Below are 26,184 nucleotides of genomic sequence, written 5' to 3' on the forward strand. Positions count from 1 at the left end.
CCTGGTGGTCAATGGAGTCCAGAGTGGCCTGTTCCAAGGGCAAGGTCCCTAGGTTCTTTAGTTAGTGTCCTTTGCCTGTTTGCTGAAATGGCTTGTGCCAATTATGGCAGAAGTCAAAGAGTTAAGTTTTAGTTTACTTATTTTCTGCAGTTCACAGAGATCCAACCCTCTGAGCTAGAGATAAGGCAGATGGTCCTGAGCTGGAAAAAACTTGCCCAGATAACCTCTCCTTCTTGAAGAGGATTTAAACTGAGGATTTAAAAATCAGTTTAAATAATAATGGCCTATAACATAGTTCTACATGCAGAATTTTTTTTTCTATGAAAACTAGATGTTGCCTTAAATCATCTGTATAAAAAAGTGGGGGGATTCGCTAACAGGAGTAGAAGTTGAAGATCCTGTAAAGGAAAAAGACTGGCTTCAGTTACAGATGGGGTGTGAGATGGATGGAAAGCTGCCACCATGGCTGAGGGAGGATGAGATTCATACAAGACAGAGCTCAAAAGAGGAGGCTCTTGAGCTTAGAGACAATTTGAGGGGACAAGAAAATGATTGTGTGTGATTAGAAGGAATAGAATAAGAAAAGATATACACAATATAGATGGAGATCTCATCTCTTTAAAATCCTGAATAAGAACATCAAGTGAGGTAGCATAGCCAATAACTAGGGCTCTAGAGTCCAAATTGAATGAATTCTTTAAACACTTTAACCCTCAGTTTCCTCACTTATAAAATGGGAATAATAGTACCTAAGTCATCAGTCACTGTGAAAATTAATGATAAAATGCATGTAAAAGGTGTGGCACAATGCCTGCCACTTAGTAAGAGCCATTAAATATCAGCTTTCAGGGGCGCCTGGGTGGCTCAGTCGGTTAGGCATCCGACTTTGGCTCAGGTCATGATCTCACGGTCTGTGGGTTCGAGCCCCGCATCGGGCTCTGTGCTGACAGCTCAGAGCCTGGAGCCTGTTTCAGATTCTGTGTCTCCCTCTTTCTCTGACCCTCCCCTGTTCATGCTCTCTCTCTCTCTCTCTCTGTCTCAAAAATAAACAAACGTTAAAAAATTTTTTTTAAATATCAGCTTTCATTGCAGTGTTCCTTAACATCATCAAAATTGCTGTTATAATTAAGATTGCCTCAGTCACAAAACCATGTCATGTTCACCAACAGCCAAGGATTCTAGATAAAAGTAAGGAGGCCAATATAGAGCTAAGTTAATATATGAAGAAGGTGCAGCCTAGGGAATACAGGCAATGGTATTGTAGTAGCATTGCAGTGACAAATGATAGGTATACTTGTATGCATAGCATAATGTATAGAGTTGTCGAATCACTATGTTGTACCCTTGAAACTAATCTAACATTTTGTGTCAGCTAAACTGCAATGTTAAAAAATGTGAAGAAGCCAAAGCTATAGAGCTCATGTATTCGAAGGGAATCAGAATTTGACTAAATTCATAATCAATAATTTTTGTCCAGTGTCTTCCATGGGCCACCCATTTGCTTCACTCTAATATACTTTATTCCTCTTAATAATATGGAACAGAGGAAAAGGAGCAAGTCTGGGCAGAGCTCCAGGAGAGAGATTGGCTCTGAAGGATATAGATGACAAATGTTGGGCAGGGTGATCTCTAAGAAAAGTTTTAGATCATCCATGGCTTAGTGGATGGCTTAGTCATCCATGGCTTAGTCAATCTGGAAGCAGATGTAAAAGTTAGATTGCCAGTCTTGAAGACCAGGAAATCTGGTTTGAAAGACAATGATTACATTGTTAAGTAGTGATGGATTCAAGAGATTTTAACCCTTTTGCTTGGCTGTCAATGGGAAGCACCAAGGTCAGGATCTACATTTAGAGTGTGGACTTCTGGATCTGTGTCCCTGGAGGGAAAGTTGATATGTGAGCTGGTGTGGAGGATTTGGGGAGAACCTGTATGAAAAGTAACAATGAAAACCCAAAAAAAAACAAAAAAAAAAAAAAAACAAAAAAAAAAAAACAAAAACCAAAACAGTTGAGTTCTCTGGGTGAGTAAGGTAGAATATTGGAGAGAATGTTGCTGAAATTTAAGAAATAACTAGTCCGTGAATCATGAGAGGAATTAGCAAAGAATCAAAAAAAATCTTATCATTAACATTATATATAATTATAATAAACTGGGAATTAGGAAGCCTGCATGCTAGACTATCTTACATGCAAGTAACTGGAATAATCTAGCCCTCAGTTTCTTCAGTCTGAAAAATAAGGACATTGAATTAGGTGATGGGTAATGCATCTTTTTGTTTAAAGTACTGTTATTCTATGGAGTACAGAGAAGCTGATGATTTGGGCTCAGTGGTATACAAGCTTAAGGCAGCAGTTGAGAAAGTATTTTACCTTCTTACGTTTTCATGCCATATCCAGCTTTGTTTTATTTGAATGTATTTTAGGATTTCTTTCTCTTGGGATGAATGGAAATAGACATTGTAGAAATGTATAAATCAATGTGCATTTATTGGGGGTGCAGCCAATGGCCTCACAGATAGAAAGTGAAAAGAGGTCTTAGGCTGTTTAAAAAGTTGATTGAAGTAATTCTGGGTTATGAGTCATAGTGACCAGACTCTTATGAAGACATCACATTAACAAGTTCTGTCCTAACTCTGCATTTGCCTAGTATAGATGGGTGTCTAGAATTTGGTGAGAGAGTGCTGTCTACTGAGCTGCCCCCACTGTTGTTAGAGTACAGGCACAGAAATGAATCTTTAAGCACACCTGTTTTCCCTGTCATCATATTTGTCACAGAAACAGACTCCCCATGCTCATTATCAAGAAGCTCATATGTTATCTCCAATTCACATTTGTTCACCTCGTTCTCTTCATTGCATTAGTCAAGTTCAGAAACTAGACTGTCAGCTGCCAGACAGGCTGCTCTTTCTCTTTAGAGATAGGTGAATACCACTTAGTAATTCATTATCAAAGCTTACAGTCCTAGAAGGTGTTTTGGCCTTCAATTCAATTACCCAGAAAAGCAAGCCATAAGGAAAAGAAAAGTGCCTGGGACAATTAGATGGGCTATCCAGTAGTCAAAAAAATTTTCACCTCTGCAAATTCAGGTTCATTTTCTGTTCCTAAGTCATCAGAGGGAAACACAAGATGTTCACTGTCAGTTTGGACTGTCAAAAAAGCTTGTCCGAAATCTGTAAAGTTGTCACTCCTTATGTATTATTGCTTCAGAACCAGAGATCCAACTTCCTGTGCTTCAACTTTCTGATGAGACCTTTTGGGATGATATGTGTGTCTTTGATGAATATCTGAGCTGGAGTTGAAAATAGAGTAAGCTGCTTCTGTGAAGTTATTAGAACCCAGATTGCATAGATTAATCTATGGAGTTTGGAAAAAAGATCTAAAACATGGTATCTGCTCATGAAGCCTTTACAACCTATTTGGGGAGTTAAAGTTTACACTTATACACTTAGAACCTTATTTTTAGTAGTTTCTTGGCAGTTTTAAATTTCCTGTACTATAGTGCACCAACTACCCAAATATGATGCTGTAATGAAGGTTATGGGAGGTCAGAAAAGAGGCTGAGTTTCTGAGGAAATGGTAGCTTGGTGGAGTTTCACTCACCTAGAACAACTGCCCTCGTTATGTTCAGTGACACTCTTTGTTACTTGCATTCTTCTCCAGGCAGTGATATAACCCATTCTGGAGTTTTAGGAGCCTGAATTAGGAGTGTGCTTAATTTGAATTTTGCTTCACATGTGAAGTAAAAGGGAAACAATTGAAGGCCCCAAAGCAAAGGTGGCTTGAGAACCAATGAGAAAGTCTGTGAACTCTCAAAACCGAAGGAGGTCCAGCACATACTGGGTGTGATTTAGTCTCTAACTAGGATAGGTACTTGTTTGGTACTTGTTTGCTTCTATTCCTTGATGTATACGGGAACAAGCTTTATAAGAAGCAGAATTTCACCTAGAAGCCAAGCTTACTGAACTTATGCCTTTGTCTCTTCTGCTATAAAGTGGTGAACTCATAGCCCCTGCTTCAGTTGGTTCACAGGTAGATACATCCTGAAGTAAGTAGGGGTAATTCTTGAGTTTTTCTATTCCAAAGCTTACCTCAGAAAGGAAAAGAGTACATTCTGGAGGTATTATGGGAGACAAGACAGGACTGCAATGGGTTGTCCCATTGATCATTCTTTAGGCTCTTTTCTCTGTGCTAGCTTTTGCTCTACCAGTTGCCTAGTCATGGGAAAAAGAACCTTAACCAGGGACTGTCAGTCTTCTCCATGGAGTCAGTCAGCTGCCCTTTAGCCTATACAGAGATAGGCTCTGGTATATCATACTGCTACATGTCAGTGGTTCAATAATTTACCATGCAACCTGTCTATGGATTGGCATAGACAAAGAATAAGGTCTAATATGTAAAAACCTTATAAAGAAGTTAAAACTTATGGTAGCAAAGGATCTTGGAGAATTGGGGAACTTGGGAGCCATTTATGAAATGTATGCCTTTGCTAAAGACCATTTTGGCAAACCAAAGGGTCTCTACCCGTCACCCTGACTCAGGAAAATCTGGGCTCTGATGATCATGAATATAATGATTGAGTTCCCCACATCTACCAGCCCACTGCAATCATTTTGATGCCTTCACAAGAAAATGATTCATTTTCATCTATCCCATGGCTACTTCCATTCCCTGTATGTTTATTTATGAAGCATTTTATTGAAGTGGTTCCCCATTATGTGAAATTTAAGACTATTTATTCATTAATTCATTTATTCAGTACAACTAATTGAGCATATACAATGCACCTGGCACTGGGAAAACAAAATAATAAACCACTATATTTGTCCTTGAAGTCATGTCTCTCTCTTTATAGAGGTTAATTATAAATTACTGTAATGCAGAGTGAGAAATATCACTGAGTCAAATGCAAAATGCTAAAGAAAATAGCAATGTCTAGGTTGGTTGGAAAGATTCACAGAGAAGGTGACATTTGTTCAGGGCCTCAAAGAATGAGTAGGAGTTTCTTAGGTGAATCGGGAAAGGGGGGAATATATGTGAAAGAAAGTTCATGCATGAGGACACAGAAGACATGGTACAAATTCAAAACTAGATTTCACCACTTATAAGTTGGGTATTCATTTAGGTTATTTTGAAGCCTCAATAAATATCATTACTTATAAAATATAGATAAGTTATTTCTTGTCTGCTTAAAAAGTTATATTGAGACTCAACTATCCTCATGTTTTTGAAATGAGTTTGAAAATAAGGTTGGTTGAGTTTGAAAATAGTGTGGATGGTTGTCCAACCCTTCATGAGGGGAGTAGAGAGTACACTGCTCATCACCATGGTAAAGGTTAGGGTCTGTGAGAATCACAGGGGGCAGAGGAGACACAGACATTAAAATGATGGAGCTGAGAAGTTAATCTGTTTCTTTTTTTTAATAGCTCTGCATGGAAGCTGTCAGTGGGGCTCTCTCTCAGCTAGATTTATGGCTTCTGAATGACATTGTTTTACTTTGCCATTTGGAGGCTAAACAAGGCTGGAGGGAACAAGAGTCTTATTTTCCTATCAGTGGCAAATGCATATCAATCAATGTAATTGAAGTCCAAATGGAATAATTTATGGGAGACCCATTGCATCCTCCCTTGTCTTCTTTCTCTCTTTCTTTCTGTTCCATCCTATTCTCTCCATCATCATTTCTTTCTGGCTCTTTCTGGTGTTCAGTCTTGTCTTATGATAAGCACAGACAATTAGAAAATTGTTGCTCTCACCCTTTGGCCTGTTTCTCTTGATGTTTAGGTTAGTTTGGCATCAGATCCTCTCCAAAGGACACATCTTTCCAGAAAGAAATCTATCACATTTAATAGTTGCCATTTAGATATTACTCATCAGAAATAAATAGTGGAGGAAGATTCCTTATTCTTGAAAGTCATAATTAGCCAATGCTATGCAGGAGACATTCTCTACCTAAAGCCCAGGGTTGATTTTTACAATGACTACTTATCAATCAAGGATAGAAAATGAGCAACACACTTATAGGCTCTTGTATTAATTATTTTGTGGGGGATAGATGTAAACTTTGGGGTGGGGCAAATCACTCAGATTTTTCTTGGAGAGATGGAATGTATACTTTTATAAAAACTTACAAAAGCTTATTATGGTGGGTGGTTTACAATGTAAGATAATAAAATGATAAAACTGAGTAAGAGGCTCACTGTCTCAGTAGATCTTATTTGTATATCTGGATGAAATTAAAAAAAAAAAAAAGGAATATGTATTCTTGGAGGATATACAATAGCCAACTTGGGGACCAGAAGAAAAGAAGAATGAAAATTACTTTATTGCCAGGTGCCTGGCTGGCTCAGTTGGTTAAGTGTCTGACTTAGGCTCAGGTCATGATCTTGTGGTTCATGAGTTTGAGCCCTGCATTAGGCTCTGTGCTTACAGCTCAGAGACTGGAGCCTGCCTCAGATTCTGTGTCTCCCTCTTTCTCTGCCCCTCCTCTGCTCTCTCTCTTTCTCAAAAATAAATAAACATTTAAAAAAAGAAAATTACTTTATTGTTGTCTTTTACTGTTTGAGAAATCCATATTACAGAGGATAATGACCCACTGCTTTTTTTAATGTTTATTTATTTATTTTGTGAGAGAGAGATAGAGAGTGAGTGGGGGAGGGGCAGAGAGAGGGAGACAGAGAATTCCAAGCAGGCTCCGTGCTGCCAGTGCAGAATCCTACGTGGGGCTCAAACTCACAGACTGTGAGATCATGACCTGAGCCAAGACCAAGAGTTGGTTGCTTAACCAACTCAGCCACCCAGGCACCCCTGACCCACTGCTTTTTAATCTCACTAATAAATTAGTAGAAAGGAATAGATAAAAGTGAAGAGGAATGATTTTAGTTGAACTTCAATAAAATATCCTTATTGTTTATTTTTTATATCATAGGTTTCTTAAAGTAGGGTATTTCTTATCTGACCGGTATGATTTAGGTGTCGTCTTGTCACAAGGTAAAGTCTATAAAGGTGGAGGAAATGTATGTATGTTTAAGGCAAAGGATGAATATTTATTGAGCTCATACTATTGAGTGCATACTATGAATTTTTTATATAAACTAATCTCATTTAATCAAGAGTGTGATAAGTAGGTTATTTCTACATTTATTTTATAAATGAGAAAACTGAAAACAAAAGAAGCTAAGTAACTTGATCAGTGTTATGTAGCCATGATATGTCAGAGTCAGGATTTAAATCCAGGTGTATCTGACTCTAAATTCCATATTCTAAATTCTTCATATTGTACTATGATACCCAATAAATAATTGTTGACAGGCTCATCTCTATTCAAGGTAAGAGAGTGGATCCATTGTTTTCTCGTAGCCTTTTCCACAAGTATATTATCAGAAACACTTGGCTATAATGAGAATAATTTCTCGTATTATCATGGTAGTAGACATCTTTGTGTTTCCTGACTAGTATCTTTTCCCCTTTTTTGGGCAATAGCATTGTTTTCCATATACTTCTAAATTTTTTTTAAATTTATTTTTAATTTTTAAAAAAGTTTTTAACGTTTATTTATTTTTGAGAAACAGAGCGAGACAGAGAGTGAGTGGGGGAGGAACAGAGAGAGAGGGAGACATAGAATCCAAAGCAGGTTCCAGGCACTGAGCTTTCAGCATAAAGCCCATCATGGGGCTTGAACTCACAAACTGTGAGATCATGACCCAAGCTGAAATCTGATGCTTAACCAACTGAGCCACCACATTTTTTCAGTTGAAAGTGTGAATTCCTTTCACTTCAGTTTACCTCCAGTTATAAGGCTGGGCACAGAATCTAGGCCTGATCATTCAGAATAGCCTATTCTTACAACCACAGCTCTTGATTTTTCATGTTTCCCAAGCTGATTTTACCTTCTGCTAGAGTCATTAGGGAAGATGATCCCTATCTCCTGGAGTTGTTAAGCAGGTAGGAAGCAAGACTGGGACTGCTAGTAGGAACTGTTCCCATTAATTGGAGAGAAAAAGAGATTGAGATATAAGCAATAAGAAGAGAGTCAAGCCCTAATGATATTCTTCAAGACCCTACATCTATCCACACCTGAACCTAATTATTTTTATTCTTTAAAAGCATTTGAATCTATAATGTTTTTCTTTTATCTTAGGTTTAGTTGCAACCAAATTATTTTTAAAATGCACAAAAAATATGTCATTGTTATCTTATTTTGTATCAGTGGCTTGATAAATCACCTATCTGTAGTCAATGAAGCAGCACTAATTACAATTGATAATAGTGGCCACAAAGTCTGATCCACACTTTGTGAAGACTTTGGCACCTGCACTGGGTCCTGGATTGTTTCTGGTTGGCCAGCAAATACCTTTAATGCCTTAGACTCTGTAATGCCTGGCAGAATGTCTGAATTTGCCTTGATTGAGCCATCTCTCCTCCCTGTGGAGGTTCCTGTAAACTCAAGGTAAAATGCCAAATGAAAATTGAGGTACTGCTTTATTGTCAATTGCACTTGTGTTCATAACTCCCAATAGCTTTCCAATCAACTTGGTTGGAGCATAGGGCTTAGTCTCAAACATAAGCAAACTCTTTCCACCCTCTGATTCAAATCTTATTTCCACCCAGTTGTAAGATCACTGTGCCCAGTAACAGATAGTAAGAAATACAAGAGAGGATGACCAGCAGGTCAGACTTTAATCAAGAGTCTAAATGTGGGTTGGGTTCCTGCACAGATAGGAAACAGTGGAGAAAGCCACACCCAGATGAAAAATTTCAAATTCAGTGCTTCCTTCAACTAGAAAACATGGCTCAATTAATGCCTTGGATTCTGTCCAGGGAATTAGACTGAGAAAAAGAAGTAAATAATCCACAGATTTGGGTACTTTAGCATCATCATCATCATCATCATCGTCATCATCATCACCATCATAATGCATGTTATCAATATACCTCATGAGTGATTTCTGACACAAAGATAAAGCAAACAGTGCTTGAGAACTGGTCTACATTTTAGGAATCACTGCACTATTCTCAGAAATCTTTATGTATGTTACTTCTTTGTCTTTATTGAATATGTTTATATTTTCACCTATATGTGGGCCATGCTCTTCTAAGATATACCATAGTGGAAAAAAAATCTCTATATTGTGGTATAGAGATCTACTGAAGAAAAGTGCTATATGTGTGTGTTTTGCAACAGGTCAACCTATAGGATGTGTCTCTTACCAGAATCATTGAACCAGACCCAAGGTCCCCAGAGGACTACTTGAGATCATCTCTCTAACCCAGTAAATCTCAAGCTTAGGTGTACAACAGAATGCCTGGAGAACTTACTAAAAACACTGGTTCCTGGGCTCTACCCAAGACCTACTGAATCAATCTCTTCTGGTGGGGTGAGGGTGGGTAGGGCATAAGTATACTTATTTATAACACCTTTCTCAGGTAATTCTTATGCTAGTTCACAAAAATAGCCCTTGGAGATCCATTTATCTTTTACCTTCAAGTTAAAAAACATCACTCTGAAATCTTATGAGCCAGATAAAACTTTAACATGTATTTAAAGATGTTTGCAAAAATATATATGCAACCTCTCTCAGCAAATTTTTTTGTTCAATAAACTTCATTTTCAAAATATTCTGTTTCATCTCACATAAATCCCTGGCATTGCAAACTAAGTCTGTTTCCCACTGTCTGCTTATTGTTATTGTTGACATTGTTGTTTTGTGCTGTTACTGAGCCCCATGTACGTTATGGGCCATATACATGAAGTCATGTCACAGGTATGCTTTTTTAGCTTCTTAATTCCCTATTAAGGGAATTAAGGGAATTCCTTAATTCCCCCTTCTTAATTCTATTTTTAATTTGACTTTTAATTCTAAGGTGTCTATACTCGTGATGTTTTATTGATTCTATTTTTTCTCAGTAAGATCCTTTACTCAAACCTCATCTGAACCCAGGTAAAGTGATTGAAAATGACATTAAAATTAACCAGATCTTATCAATTTGTAGGGTGTAAGGGGAGAAAAGGATCATGAAAGGGGACAGAATGAGAGTCTGGGAGACTGAATGTGAATTTTAGAGGAAATGATGACTCCAATAAATGTCTTTTTTCCCCCCTTTTGCATTCTCCTGGAAGCTAATCCGATTGGCATAATCCTCTTAACTGCCTGTGTTCTATCAGTATTTTATCTGATCTACTTCTCTGACAATCCTTTCTATGGTTTGCTAGCTTCCACCTATTTCTGAGAACGTTTAGCTATTACAGGGGAAAATCAACTCTGTTTCTCCATTTTTATACAAATTGGGGTTCTTGGGATGCTTAGAAAATGGAGAGACCTTTGCAAAGGCTGGATTTGTGTGAAAAGTCTGGGGACAATGTTTCCAGCTTTTAAAATTTGGTAGGGAGAGATATAAACAGGCCTTCTCCCTCATCTCCAAGCTGGCTCCTGATATGCGTACCATTAGTATGGGTCAGAGGATTGTTGGTCTGAGTCAGAAGATGCAAGATAAAAGGAACCATGAACATAAAAACTGGCCCACATGCCTAGGTACTAAGAAGATTGACCAGTGGATAGGCTTGACTATTTCTTTTGTTTATGCCATCAAGGAAATTAGAGCATGATGAGGGACATCTTTCACTTCCTATAGATAAGGAGAGGGATTCTCTTCCTATAGACCCAACCCTATCTGTGTTCTGCTTTCTGTGGAGTATGATCTCAGGGATAAAAAGGCATGACCACTTGCCCCAGTACTTCAATACCTCTGCTTTACGTTATACCATAATTACTTCATCTAGTTGGGAATTCAAATCTCTCTAAATTAAAATACTCCTGAGAAGGGTCTAACCTTAATCCCTTTATCAGCTTACTCTGTAATTATCAATTAATACTTTAGGAAAGATTAGCTGGCAACCAATGGGAATCAAGATAGTGGTGACATAGTGAGTTCTCCTGGTTTTGCTACTCATTAGCAAGGTGACCTTGATTTTTAAGTTTCTTTAGGTCCTGGGCTTTTCATTTTTTAAGTAAAGGGGCTAGGTACTAGGATCTTGGACTTTCTTCCTATTCTGGTTCCATGAGAGAGTTCCAAATGCGTTCCTAGATTTCTAACTGGCTGGGAATAAGAGACTTCCTTCATGGCTTTCTTTATTGTGTTCCTAGAACACAATAGAATAAGTTCCTAGAACTTAGGCCATATAATCATGGGTCTAGTGAAATGAAAAGAGTGTGGCCAGAGAGTGAAAACCACGGGAAGCCTAGATTGCCACAGAATTGCTTAGTTGCAAACCCTGAACAGCTGCATCCCAGAGATGAGTTTGCAAAGGAGGAGTTTATATGGGATGTCACAGCTCAACAGCAGAAAAATAGGCTGATACAATCAGAAAGCATGCCAGGCCATTGTGGACATCTGCCGTGCAGAATGACATCAAGTGGCTGTCTGAACACGATCTGCAATCCCTCTCTTGACTTTGAAGAGACCCCTGGGCCCCAAACTTCAAATCTGCACAGATAGCATATAGCCAGCAGGCCTGGCTTTCTCATGTCAACATGATGCAAATGTTTCTGTGGATAGAGAGCTTGGAGTCACGAGAACTGCATTCCAGTGTGATATCTTCACACACACGCATGCGCGCGCGCACACACACACACACACACACACACACACAATACTATTATTACTTTGAGATTTCCTATATCCAAAGCAGTGGACTAAGTGTTTTACATACTTTATCACATTCATATCACATATGACCTTGGGTTCTTAACTTCTGTGGGTCTTCCTGTCATTATTAATAAAAATGGAACATTTCAGCCATATCCAGTAATAGTAACTAGAATTTACCAAATGCTTACTATGCACTAGACACTGGAGGAAGCCCTTTTTGTGCATTATTATATTATTTACTTATTAATCCTAAGAAGTAGGTAGGAACTATGATTATTTCCATTTTACAGGTGGTGAAGTTGAATTGGAGTAGGTGGGATTAAGCAGCACCGAATGGAATTTGTAGAAGGAAGGGGCTTCGTGTTTCTTTTCTTCCTGAATATTGCTGCTATAACCCAGAATTACCCTAAAGGGGATTTCTGTCTTTAGTTCTGATTCCACGAAGCCATTTCATCTCAGTGAAGGCCAAAAGGAAGACTCTTTGTTCTCAGTTGCGTGGATGCAGGTAGTGAGGTGGACATGAGAAACAGAATCCAAGAGATGTTCTGGAGCTGGAATGAAACTGCTTGTTAAGAGTGCATGTGAATTCCAGAGTTCTGTCATGAGGAAGTCTTGTTGACTAACTTCCTAAAGTCACCAAAAATAATATCAATAAACTAAATCCATCCCTTTGTTTCTCCATACACCTTCTTTTCTGCATTGTCCTCCAGGGTTCTGTCTTATTGAGCTTTCTAAGCTTCAGTGTTCATGATCTGAAAAATACAATTAATAATACCCTTTATTGGCTGGTATGCATGTGGAGGGGAGGTAAATAGGAGAATTAAATAAGATAGCAGACATTAAAGTATTTTGTCAATGATGAACCAATATATATGTGGGGCCTAATAGTGACCATGTTGACTGATTTAGTATTTGTTACTGCTACAGGACTACATCTCTCTTATTTGAAAGAAATGCCTTCTGATATTTATTTTCTTTTCTAAAAAGATTGTGTTTTGCTAATTTTCTTCCTTCCCTGTGAAATAAAATTATATCAAGGAGAATTGAAAATTAAAAAAAAAAAAAGCTGTGCAGTAATTGGTAGGGAAAGGATAATGAGAAGAAAAGCAGACAACCGTCTGCTGTTTAGCATATCTGTGAGTGTGTTAATTTAATTAGAACTGCCCTGTATAAATATTAAACTCAATTCACTTTCTTTTATAGCTCCTTTGCTTTTCAAAGTATTCCCAGTTACAGATTATCTTTTTAAAATTCTTCTGTGAGTTTGAGGGAGTTAATGGCAGAAAGACAACCCAAATTTAAATGAACTGAGAGAGCTTTTCATCTTATCACACTTTGTCTCCCTCTGTTATTTTGCTTTGCCTGGCTGCTGGCCCAGAGGCAAAAGAGTGCTTGATTTTCTTGCCTTCCTAGGTAGAGGTGACGTAACAACTTCCCTTCAGTAGAATATATATTTTGTGTTGTTTTTCTGGAAGAAGAATTAGATTGTTTTATGTCTCCATGCTCCCAATCATTTGTGAAAAATCACCCAACTTTTCCAGGTCACTGGCCAGGATGTGGGATATAGTTTAGATGGTTGTTTCATTTGATTCTCCTGACAACTATTAGGTGAGAATAACATTATCCCCATTTTACAGATGAAAGTAGAGTCAGTAAGTAAGAGAGCCAATCATGTTTGAACTCAAGCATATTTTTAGTGTTATAAATGGTGTGCTTAATTCCTAGATTGCACTTTGGATAGACGTGGGATAATGGTAGTCAAACAATTGCCCATGGAATTAGTTTGAAGTGAATTCAAGAGAATCATAGAATCCCATAGGCAGAAGGGACCTGACCTCTCTTATAGAAGCTATCTTTTAGGATGAAGGCAAGGGAAGGATAGTCCTGCAAATATACAGTCAAATCCTATCTTTATTTCAAATTTTGGCATTTTGTTCATCGTGGACTTTGGCATTCATTAAAAAAATGTCACATTAAAATATTATTTATTGACTACTGAGTAGTTTTTTGGGGTGCTCCTTTAAATTTTGTGCTCCAGATGATTAAGATACTTGTCTCAGGATATCCTTGTCTAGGATACCCTAGTCCTGGAACTGTAGAGCAGACACAATGCTAGGTAGTCTACGAGTCCTATTCCTTTATTTTTCACATGAAGAAACTGAGGCTTTAAATCACAAAACTGGTATTAATAACCCATGTCTCTTGACTCACAATTCAGTGCTCTTTGTGCTACAGAAAGTGGAGATAATAGTGTGACAGATGAGCATCAGGAGAGTGTGATCTCATAATAAAGCCTGACTAAATATACCAGGGCAAAAATGTAGAGTCCATGAACTGCACGTGTCTGTTTAGCACACAATCTTCTTCTCATCCAACAAGTAGAAATAGCTGCAAATTGTAACAGGTAAACTTAGATTAGACTGAAAGAACTACTTGACAGTGTGGAAGGTGAGGTGTACTGGCTTCTAGAAAATGGCACAAAATAAGAGTGGTAAATGCAAACATCTTAGGTTGGGTGTAAAAAAGTGGTGGGGTTGGTGGCAAACTGGGGAGAGAGACCATAAGTAGAAACAAGTTCTGTAATTTTTTGATCACTGGAGAAGCAAGGTCTTTTTTCTTTCTTTCTGGGTCTTAGACACCTGTTCAATTTCAAGTTAAAATTATTTCCTTGAAGCAACTTGAACTTAACTTGGCAGCATCTTCTCCTTCCCCATAGAAATTCCTTGTTATTGCTTCTTCTTTACCTTTGCAGTTCTAATCAGCAAGACTGCTTCCCCAGTTCTCTCTCCTTCAGTTATCTGCTCCTATAGCACTGGGTCCTATATTACAGCATTTCGAACACATTGAGTTGGCTTTCTCTTATCCTAAAACACATGAGCTCTTTCACAATTACTGTGCAATGGCCCCATTATGGCATTTTCAGCTTCCCATGCTGAGCCATCCCATCCCCCATTAACAAATCACCTTGCAACCACATCTCCTTTTCTTGGATGACTTTTATATAGGACAACACACATTCAGACTGGGTAAGAGAATTACACAGGCAGGGGCTTTCCTTTACTCTTCAGTGAATACTCAGCATCTATTGTAGTTCATAGCTGCAAACGTAGGAGGCCTACAATACTGTTGGATGAATAAATAATTACACAAGTGCAATTTAATTCACTCCAAATTGGGTATCTCCTAAAAATCACATAAGAATTTTGAAAATGCCAAAATGCAACACATTTCATAGCAAAACCACAGCATGGGTAATTCGGTAGATGCAAGAAAAAAAAAAGCTGTGACGTTTTACATGTGGCCTGATAAACAACTAGAGCTGTGGATCCTGTCTTCTTAAACAGGCCCAACACTTGCTGGCCCTGTCCTGTGCTCATGTGGAAGTTTTCAGCACCATGGATAGAGGTGCCACATTTCCTTTTATCTGTAACTACCTGAACAGCAGGATGAAGAAATACTCAGGGTTTGGGACAGGGCTCTCAGCCACTGTGGTGGAAATTACCCCCTTTTAGCAGAAGAACATTCACTTAGAGCCTTTTTATTTCCCTTTTCCCTTGGACGAACTGCATTTTCAGCTGTCAAGGCACTTAGGCTTTTACAGGTTGGTTTTCAGATGCCTAGAGGATGGAGGGGGGCTGCCATGGAAATTGGAATCTTCTGAGTTTTGACACTCCAGGGGAACCTCCAGTAGTGGGTGTCCCTGCTGATGGCTGGGATGTCTCTTATGCTAGGCATGACCATCATGCAAGTAACCAAGTGTAGGTAGGAGGTAGGCCCAGTTGTTCATGGAGCACTCAAGGCCATCTTTTGCCAGAGCAAAAGTTAGGAAAATTAGTAAACTCAGTTGAGATGTAACTGGTGGAATATAATATACACACCCATGAGGGTAAATTCTTCCCAAACTTACAGGCTTTACTGTATTTGGTTGTAAAACCCAAAAGTCAGATTGACTCTCGGTCCCTGTTGAATCCTTTTTAGGGATAAGGTGATAAGGCTTCCACTCTGGCCTTTCCTAAGGATTCTGTCTTCTCATTAGCTATATTCAAATGTAGATTTTTACTGAGGCACACTAAAATGACTTTTGGTAGGGGGAGGGTTCTCATTAGGTATCCTCTGAGTGTGCTTACTTTGTTTTCTACATTTGATGCCTTTCCTTTATTTACTTGAAACATCTTTAATTTTTGCAATCCGTTTCTTCCTTTTTGCCCCATTTCTAGACATCATAAACAACCTGAGCTTGTCCTTTTCTTATGGTGATAGATGTCCTGAGCTCCTTTGGTGAGGAATCTCAGGACAGGAACTGTTAGAGATTGGCCAAATGCCAGAGCTGTCTGCTCTTTGGCCTGCACCTAGGAACAATTCCACATGGCTATTTCTGTCTGTGTCCCAGATTCAAAAAAATGGGAGATGTTTTCTTCCTACACCTTATGTCAATCTCCATCTCAGCATCCAATTGCTATAATCGTAGAACCAGAGATCTCCCAGTCTGGGTATTTGCACATCACGATGAGAATCACTAAAACTAAGATTGCCTGATGAAAGAGTAGGAGTAGAAATTTTACCTGAACTACAAATTACCTTATAATGTTGGCTTGAGAGAGAATTTAGGGTTTACCAAGGGGCATATATGTTTTGTTTGTTTGTTTTTACGAAAGAGCTCATGATATAGTTCATGTTATCCACCTGTATCTGTTATCTACCTGCACAGATCCAAACTGAATCAGAGTGACTTTACCTTTTAGGCTTATGCTGGTACCTACTGTTGGCCTTTAGTGTCTGATAGGATATTTGGAACCCTCCATGAGTTGTGGGGAGAGGACTCCATTAGGTGGTAGATTAAGACCAGACTTCTCTTTTTTTTCAACGTTTATTTACTTTTTGGGACAGAGAGAGACAGAGCATGAACGGGGGAGGGGCAGAGAGAGAGGGAGACACAGAATCGGAAACAGGCTCCAGGCTCCAGGCTCCGAGCCATCAGCCCAGAGCCTGACGCGGGGCTCGAACTCACGGACCGCGAGATCGTGACCTGGCTGAAGTCGGACGCTTAACCGACTGCGCCACCCAGGCGCCCCTAGACCAGACTTCTCTAACGTGCTTACTTTCTTTTTATCCTTAGGAATACTGTGGACAATTTGAGACTGTATTTTATGCTTCTTTTTAAGAAGGCAAATCTTTTGGGGGGAAAGTCCTATGAATGAATTTAGAAATGGCCTTTCTTATACTAGGTTGGCATGCTAAAATGAAGGGCTCTCTCTCTCCTCCTCAGGGGTGGCCTAAATAAATCCCATTCTAAATTGTCAACCTCCACTCATCTTAGGATAGTATTTATCCTCTCCTGCTCCTAGTTAATATGATAGCAAACATTGGTCATGCCTGGGCCCAGAGTAGCCATATCAAGAGGCATGGAGATAGTATGAGAATAGGAAGAACTCAATATATGCTTTTGTATTTTGTATTAATAATCATTCTCAAACAGGCTTTTACACACACCACAGTCACTTTAAATCTTCATTATAACCCAGTGGAATTGTAAGGATCATCTTCAACCTCATCAGGGCCCTCAGCATTTTCATTCAACATTCTACGTTGTGGTGGTCCCTCCTTCCATGTCCTTCAATGATGGTTCCAAAATATCACCACTCTCCTATTTCCCTTGTTCAACCCTCAATTTCATTGGAAAATCTTACTTCTAAATCTGGAGAAAGTTGATACTATGTTGTGGTGTGTCTTTTAATTCTCCAGCTTCCTTTTATGTATAAACTCTTTTTCTAATTTGTTCTTATGTCCTTTTCTTTAGGCTTAGATGTTCCTTCTCTGGGTCAAGACCAGTTGCTTCTATCTTTCAGGACCTTTCTCTCTAAGTTACCCTGCACCCACTGCATGATCTGCAGCCTCTCCCTCTCTACTTGGCTTCATTCTGTCAGCTTAGAATATAGCCTTTCCCATCTTCCCACCTACCAAATTTCCCCTGTGACCTCACATCCCTTTAGCTCCTAACTTGCTTCTTTTTGCTTTCTTCTTAATTCTTTTTTGCTCCTCCTCCTTCTTTTAAAATCCAAACCACCATTCATTATCCAAGTCATTAAAATCTGAATTTTCTTTTTTTCAGATCCAGTGAATTTTCCTTAGGCCAATGATTTATCTTCTCACCAAACTAGATATTCCTCCAATATTTGCCATTTTTTTTAATGTGGCACCACTATTATCCAGCTAGCTACTCGAAACACTTCACCTTGCCCCTTTTCACATCTTCTGTAAACAACCAACCTCCATTTATTATTTCTTCCTTAAGAGCTCTCAATTCCGTCTTTTCCCCTCTATTCCTACTACCACCACCTCTGTTCACATCTATATACATATAGTCTGTTACTCTCCCACTGCATCAACCTCCTATTATCTGTGCCTCTAATCCTTGCCTGTTGAAGTCCATCCTCCATATAACTAGTATACATCACCACACATTAACCAGGTGAAATGAAGAGCTGCCCTGATTAAAACCCTCATCACCTCTCTATTGCCTATAGGATTATGTCCAGTTGTCTTCACAAGATCCTCTACAGTATGGCTACCAACTTTCCAGCCTTTTGTTCCCACCAACCCTTACCTTACTTTTTATCTTCCAGCAATACCCAGTTGTTGGTAGTTCCTTGGATTTGATATATTGTTTCTCAGATCCATGGTTTGCTTGAGGTTTCCCCTCTGCCAGCATTGGCCTTTCCCTACTTGCATAGTTAATTCATACAGATCCTTTAAGAATCAGCTCAGGTATCACTTCTCCAGAAAGCCCTCCCTAATGTTTCTCCCATGCTTTCCATCTCTTACCATACAGGGTTAGTTACCCTCCTTTCTGTTGGATAAAATACTGTGCATATGGCTACTATTGCACTCATGGTATTGAATTATGATTATCTCTTCCTGTATTTACTCTCCTCAATATGTCTCCATATTCCCTCAGTGCATCATTTGCATCTCTAGCACTGAGCAGAGTTCTTGACACACAGGAGGTGCTAAATAGATGTAAGTTTAATACATTTATGCCAAATTTAGAGCAGGTTGAAGAAATTGAGTCTTTTCCTGTGAAGTAAGGGGAAATTTGAGGGGCAGTGGGTTGAAAAAATTTTATCGTTTTTGTGGCTTATTTGTCCATTTAATGGAAATTCTGATTTAAACCAAATGACTTCAAGAGTCTTTAGTGAATTTTTCACCACTGGGAAATAATGAGGAAACAGGGAGTTGTCCTCTCCTCTTTTGAATATCACGGAATCCCATTATGAAAACTTTATACCTACGATGGCATTTTCTATCAAGACTAAGGTGAATAAGAAGAAATGTTCACTAACAATAATGACTGTCGATAAATGCTGTCAGCGGGAGGAAAATGTCAATCACAGATGTCAGTGGACTTACGAAGGCCACGTCGAATTTTATACAAACGTAAACTTTATAAAATAAGATTTTAGTGAATGTTGTAGTCGTATTCTGAAAGTAGAGGAAGTGTGAAATGTGCTTGCGAGTGATTGCCCAATGCATAAAGAATACGTGATGACGCAATAAGGAATGAAGATGCCGCAGGGCAGCTAGCCAGATGCAGTCATCCTGATTTCTTTAACCTTTGTTTCTGGATCCTGTTTTGTTTGAGTCATTGTCAAGGCATCCCACAGAGCCATTTCCCATTTTCTTTCTCTCTAGTATGTAAAGTTCTAAACCAGATTCTGATGTAGAATTCCCAGAAGGTCACTATGCTACATTCCTGTTCAGCATTCCTGGGGTTACATTTCCCTTTACAAAAGGTAGCATTTCTGTATTCCACTAGGACCCCTAGATTCTCCTCTTCTGTTTTCTTTGATATTCACTAAAAAACAGGTGCTCTACGACCTGTATTTGTGCGGGTTTTGTAGTAGGCAATTATGTGAGCTTTTAGTGATAATGCTGATTTGTACATTAATCATGGTTTCACTTTAAAAATTAGTTTTTCTTCCCCTTCCCCATTTGTATATGTACACAAATGAATACAAACAAGGAAAGACCTGATTGTTCCTTTGTTATAAGTAAAGACCATCTAATCATAATGAAGCGCATTTAATAATTGTGTATAATGAGCAAATTAGAGCAATAATGCGAGGAAATGAGAGCCAATTTCTTGAAATGTTTGTCTTATCTTTTAATTGAAAAAAAGAATTCTCTTTTTCCCCTCAAGTAGAGTGAGACCGACTTCTCAGCTGCCCTACTTCTGCCAAATATGAAGGTATCAGACATTCTGCTTCTCTAATGTTTGCTGGGTGCATCCTGGAGGGAGGGTGGGAAGAGGAAGGAAAAATATCTATTGAATTTGGGGCTTAGTTTCACTATGGGTTATGTGGCAAACTGATTTCAGTAGGACCTATCCATTCATACCTGTATTATTCTTAGGATCAGGCAACAAAATGATTAAAAGTTTAATGATTAAAAGCTGAAGCTTTTTTGGGCTCTGTGCTGACTGCTTGGAGCCTGGAACCTGTTTCAGATTCTGTGTCTCCCTCTCTCTCTCTGCTCCTCCCCCACTCATGCTTTCTCTCTCTCTCTCTCTCTCTCTCTCTCTCTCTCTCTCTTTCTCTCTCTCAAAAATAAATAAACATTAAGTTTTTTTTAAAGCTGAAGCTGTGGTGTTTAGAAAGACTAGATTCCTGGTCCTTGGCTTTGCCACTGTACTAATTTGTGACTTTGGGAAATTACGTAAAATTTCTAAGATTTAGTTATTCTAACATGACAGTACCCACATCACGTTTTTTGTGAACACTTAATGTGGTAGTGCTTACTTCAGTGGCCGGCATATAGACAGGGTGCAGTGAATATTCTCTATGAGAAAAAGGAGGAGAGGAAGTGAGTAAGAAGTTCCAGGATAATATGATATAGTTGAAAGAAGGTGGGATTAGGTATTTAAATCCTGTATTCATTTCCTACTAGCTGTATTATGATGGATAACTTTGAGGGCCATCATTTTCCAAATCTAGAAGAAAAAAGGGATATTCATGCTTATTTATAGTTCTAAGGATTAAGTGTGACAATGTATGTGTAGGTGTCCAGTTGCCTAGTGCTGTATCTTTCTGTTAGTAGGAACTAAGTAAATGCTAATTTTGGTGGTGTGCTACTGATGTTGAACAGAGCTTAGCTCTGATTTATACTATTCCCAAATGACATTTTATAGTATGAATCCACGTGTCCTGTGCTGTTCAACGTTGCCATCATACTCCCAATTCCTAATTCTCAGAGCAAAATTTGATGCTGGAGAGCATTTCATGGTATAACAATTGCTGTTAGAGTACCTCCCATGTCCTCTTATTCTTACCACTGCAAAGCACACCAGTCCAACATCTATCAGCACATAGGGTTCTCTGCCTGGGGGTGGGGCTTTTTCTTGCCACTAGGCCCCACTTTGCCAAAGTGCAGAGGAATTAACGGCCTCTTTCCCCAGTATCCCCTAACCAATGAGTGGTGGTGTTTTTCACTGGCTCCTAGACTCCATTTTCCCTTAGTAATATGTGGCTAATATTAGCATGTAGGTGGTAATACACCCTATATTGTCCCCTGTCCCATCCTTATATCGCTCACATGTCATCTTATGCAAAACATTACTTGCATTTCAACCCTGGTCTCAAAATTTGCTTCTGAAGAAACTCAAACTGGATACATGGCTACCCCAATAAGACAAACCAGTGATGCTTTTGGATAATTATTATATAAAGATCTTTAGGATTTTTTTTCTGTAGGAAGCTGCTTACAACAGAACTAGTTCCATCTGGTCTGAGGCTTAATGATAGGTTTGAATAAATATGACTGGGGGCCTATTGAATCTTTTTGTAAAATCATACCTTTCTGAATACCTGTCAGTGTGCTTGGGTTGCTAGGGACTATGAGAATCTTACTGACCTTCTTTATCAGAAGGACATTGTGGGATCGGGATATGAGTGGGTGAAATAGGATCATCACACTGATTCCAGGGTTAAGGTTAGGGCTTAAGGTTGTTCTGGGGACGTCTGGCTTCATGTGAGATTTTGAGGGCCATTGTAGTCCCAAATGCACTTAGGCTTTATAGCATCCTTCCAATTAAGGATTCTCTTAAACTGGCTGCTCTGATTTAAGGTGATCTTTATGTCTATGATCAGTGGAGGAACAGGTTGGCCCTAGGGAAGGTGGAGGCAATATGGCCAGATGTCCATTTCCTATAATCTTTCTAGATTTAGCCAACTAGTATGATACAGTCCTGGCCTGAGGTCATGAATGGGCTTTTCAGGGTTCATAACCAGCCTGATATTTTATACAAAGCTTTGTATTTATGTGCATTTTTTTCTGGGGAAGAAGTCATGAGCTTTTGTATTTTAATAGGGGTCATCAGCATATTAAAAACCACCTCAGCTTGATGTCTAATTTTAGGATTATTTGAAGGAATTTTTTTTTTTTTAGCACTGATCTTATCAATTGTAATAATAATGTTTCTTGGGGGTTCCAGGAGGGCTCAGACCTGGAGCTTTGGGACCCAGAACTCAATGGTTGCCTCATAAGGCATCATCTCTTTTACATGTCCATGTTTGCTCAAATGTCCTGCAGGTTCCTCAGGTCTCTCACATATTGGTGGCAGAGAAGCCCCAGGGCACAAAATGAGACCTACAGGATACAGCTGAGACAAAGTGCTATAGCATTCTACCTACATGCAGCTGTTTGCAGGAGCAATCATTGGGGTGTAGGGGTGAACAGAGAGGGTATGCTGCAGGGCATGGAAGTTGTCTGGTAGACCTTTTCCATGCGAGTACCCCCCTCATTGAGACCATATTCATCTTAACATTGTTGTTGGCACATATGAATCATAAGAAAGAAGAAATGTGGTGGAGATTTGAACTTTGTATCGGGAAAGGTACATTCCCACAAACTATCTTATTTGATTCTCAAATCGTCTTCTGGGTTATGTAGAGTATATAGTGGAATTTCTTTTTTTTCTTTCTTTTTTTTTTTTTTTTTTTACAAACAAGTAAGTTATGGCTCACAGGGGCTAGATGAGAATTGACAGGGGTCCCATAGTTAATACATCATAGAACCTATTGCTTCTTTTCTTCGAAGTTTTCTATGACATCATTCTGCTCTCTGGCAACACATCATTGGCAAAGAAAAATAGTTCAGAGAAAGATATGTTGATGGGTGTTCCATAGTTTCACCATCTTATTGGGAGAACACACATTTATGACCTGCCAAATGTTAAACATTAGGAATTTTGCTTGCAACTGGTTTGATCTCGAGCATGGATAGAGGTGGCAGCAGAGAGGTGAGTGGAGAGAGGTCACCCAAGACACTGCAGGGGGATTCTGGGCAGGCATAGGTCTTGGGTTCCCAAGTTGTCAGCTAAGCCTGCTTTTGCTGTGGCACCTTCACAGGCTGCCATGGAGCCCAGTTGATTTTAAAAACTCATTTCCATTGTTTTCTCCCTTAGTGATAGTTTTAGATGTTGATTTATTGGCCTTGCTACAGATGTGATTTAACTATGGTGTTACTGATGAACGGTTTCTCTTCTTGGAAAATTTAGAAGGAAGGTGGAGAGTCTGGGAGAGCCAAGATAGACAGGAGCAATAGGCTGCACTGCCAATGGATACTTTGTGCTCTGGCATCAAAAGAAGGCACATGCAGGGAGGTCTTTGAGACTAAGCCTACAAGATATTCCTACTTGCCTTGGTTAAGGTTGCAAGCAACAGAACTTAATGCAACAGGGAATATACTGAGAGGCTAGAGACCAGATGGAAATGAATAGATACACACATTTTTCAGTTCAGTGTCTTATAGAATGGGATACTCTATGCTTATTTTGCATCTTGATTTCCTTTCTAGATAAAATTTTATTGTAGTATACAGAATAAATACAAAAGAGCTTGCAAAATATTTATATGGTTTGAAGAATAGCAAAGCAAACATTTGTTTGAGATCAGTCCTATGCTTCTCTTTACACATTTTGTTTTCCTTGCTTAAATTTACCTCATGGAAATCCCTCTATGTCAAAAGCAGAGCTCTAATTGACTCTTTTTAAGGGGTGCATAATACTCTATTGTGAGGATGTATCATATATATGGCATTCCTCTATTAATTATAATTTTATTGACAGCTTTTTAGTCTACCATGCATGATGTTGCAGTAACTGTCCCTGTGCTATTTGCACCTGGTGCTTTTGTCTCTATGGGATAGTCTGGGAGTGGGATTGATGAATAGGAGGGGATATGAATAAACGTAATCATACTATTTCACAAGTGTTACCTCCAGCTGTGTGTGAGAATAGCCTTCACACACATCCCTGGTAGGAATTGAGGCTATTGCTCTTTTTAATTGTGCCAGGCTGAGGAGTGCCAAATATCTCGTTGTTATTTTATGTAATTTAAAATTTACTTATTTGTTTTGAGAGAGAGAGAAAGAGAGAGAGAGGAGAGAGAGGATGAGCAGGGAGGAACAGAGAGAGGGAGAGAGAATCCCAAGCAGGCTCCGTGCTGTCAGTGTATACAGCCTGATGTCCAGCTCTATCCCAGGAACCATGATCATGACCTGAGCTGAAATCAAGAATCAGTTGCTAAGATGACTGAGCCACCCACACGCCCTCTCATTGTTATTTCAATTGTGAATCTGAGCATCTTTGCATTTGTTTGTAGGTCATCCAGCTGAGTACTTCTGTGAAGGGACTATTCATGGCTTTTGCTCATTTCTTCAGTGGAGATGTTTGTTTTACCTTGTCTTTTCAATGTCCACTACTTGTTTATTTTGTTGACGGGGTATGTTTTTCCATCAAATGTGTTATTTTTTATGCAGTTAAACATCTGTTGTTGTTTTTTTAAATGTATAGCTTCTGGGTTTCCAGTCTTGATAGAGAATGTTTCCTCCATCCTCATTTCTAAAGGGCCTGATTAGTTACTTAGGTTGTCAAAATTAAAAAAGAATAGTTTTACTTTTTACATTTAAATCTTAAGCTACATGGAAATTTTTGTGTTTAGTATAAGCTGGAGGTCCACATGAATTTTCTTTCTAATGATAATTATAATAATGATAGCTAATGCTTTACTGAGTGTTCCTTGTGTGCTGCACTCTTACACAAGTGCTTTGTGTATATTAACTAATTTTAATCCTGTTTCTCATAACTCCAAAACACACATTTTCTTACTTATTCCCATTTTTCAGATAAGGAAAAATAAGACACAGAGAAGCTGAGTAAGTTCAAAGGTCATACAAAGGTGGAGTGGTAAAACTGGGATGTAAACCCAGGGAATATGGCTGTGAGGTCCATACTCCTGCTATAGTACTTCTTGCTTGGGTTAACTAGTGAGCCAGGACTATTTGTTAAGTAATCCATTTTTCCCCCATTGAATTGCATTACTGCTTTTGTCCTTTATTAAATTTTCATGAACACCAGATCTATTTCTATATTCTCTATTCTATTCCCTGATCTATTCTCCTCTTCCCATAATAATTCCTTATTGATTTGATTATAGTAGCTGTATAATGTCAGACATCTATATAGTCCAGTCCTCTCTCCTTCTTTTATCATTCATTTGATGACTATTTTGTAGACATTCATTCCTCCATATATAATTTATGTTCATTTTATTTAATTAAAATATCTGGTGATATTCTAACTGAAATTGCATTAAATTAATATATTAATTTGGGGATAATTGGCATATTCGTGTTAAATATTCCAATTTAAAACATAGCATACTTTTCTCTTCATTCAGATATTTCATATTTTCCAGTAAGATATGATACTTTCCTCTGTGTTGCCCTCTGCATTTTTTAGTTAAATTTATTCATAAATATTTTAAAGTTTTAATTGATGTCATCAATTAAATATTTTTCTCCATTTCTATTTTTTCATGATTATTACTAGTTTAGAGAAAAAAAGCATTGATTTTGTATATTTATTTTATATGCAATCAATATGATGAAAGCTATCAATATAATCTTTTTTATTAACGAATTAAAATGATCATATCAATACAGGCTGAAACAGCATTGATAAATTTCAGCAACCATTCTTAATCAAATCTAGGTAAGATGGAAATAAAAGATCATTGTTTAGATACATAAAGATTATTTACTAAAAACCACAGCAGATCTGACAAACATAAGAATCATTGCATTAAAATTAGAAAGTATTCAGAGATTGTGTTACCAGTAATAAACATTATATTTGCTATAACCTCCAAGGTAAAAAAAAAACTAAGAAAATAAAATAATTGGTATAAATATCAGAAAAGTAGAGTTAAAATATCTCTCTTTGCTGATGCTATGATTGCATATCAAGAAATCTAAGCAACTCTGGTTAAAAACTTGCTGACTGAAAGAGATAATTTGGTCAGCTGGACAGGTCTATAAGCTAAGAATATAATATCAAAAGCTTTCTCTATTCTATCAATAATTAACCATTTTTATTTTCAAAGTTCAAATTCTCGAGAAGGAGCATCTCATTGCCCTAGCTTGGATCATTTCCCACCCCTTGGCTAGGGAGGTGGAATCTTCTTACAACAGCCCCAGTAGACTCAGG

At 38.4% G+C, this 26,184-nt stretch overlaps 1 protein-coding gene across 36 annotated transcripts in view; it reads left to right on the forward strand.

The window, feature by feature from the left end:
- NRXN3 (neurexin 3) overlaps positions 1–26,184 on the forward strand; it is a 1,583,151-nt gene that overhangs the window by 328,998 nt on the left and 1,227,969 nt on the right. The window lies entirely within an intron of this gene.

The sequence above is a fragment of the Herpailurus yagouaroundi genome, unplaced genomic scaffold, assembly GCF_014898765.1.
Source record: "Herpailurus yagouaroundi ecotype Mexico unplaced genomic scaffold, PumYag 141, whole genome shotgun sequence".
NCBI lineage: Eukaryota > Metazoa > Chordata > Mammalia > Carnivora > Felidae > Herpailurus > Herpailurus yagouaroundi.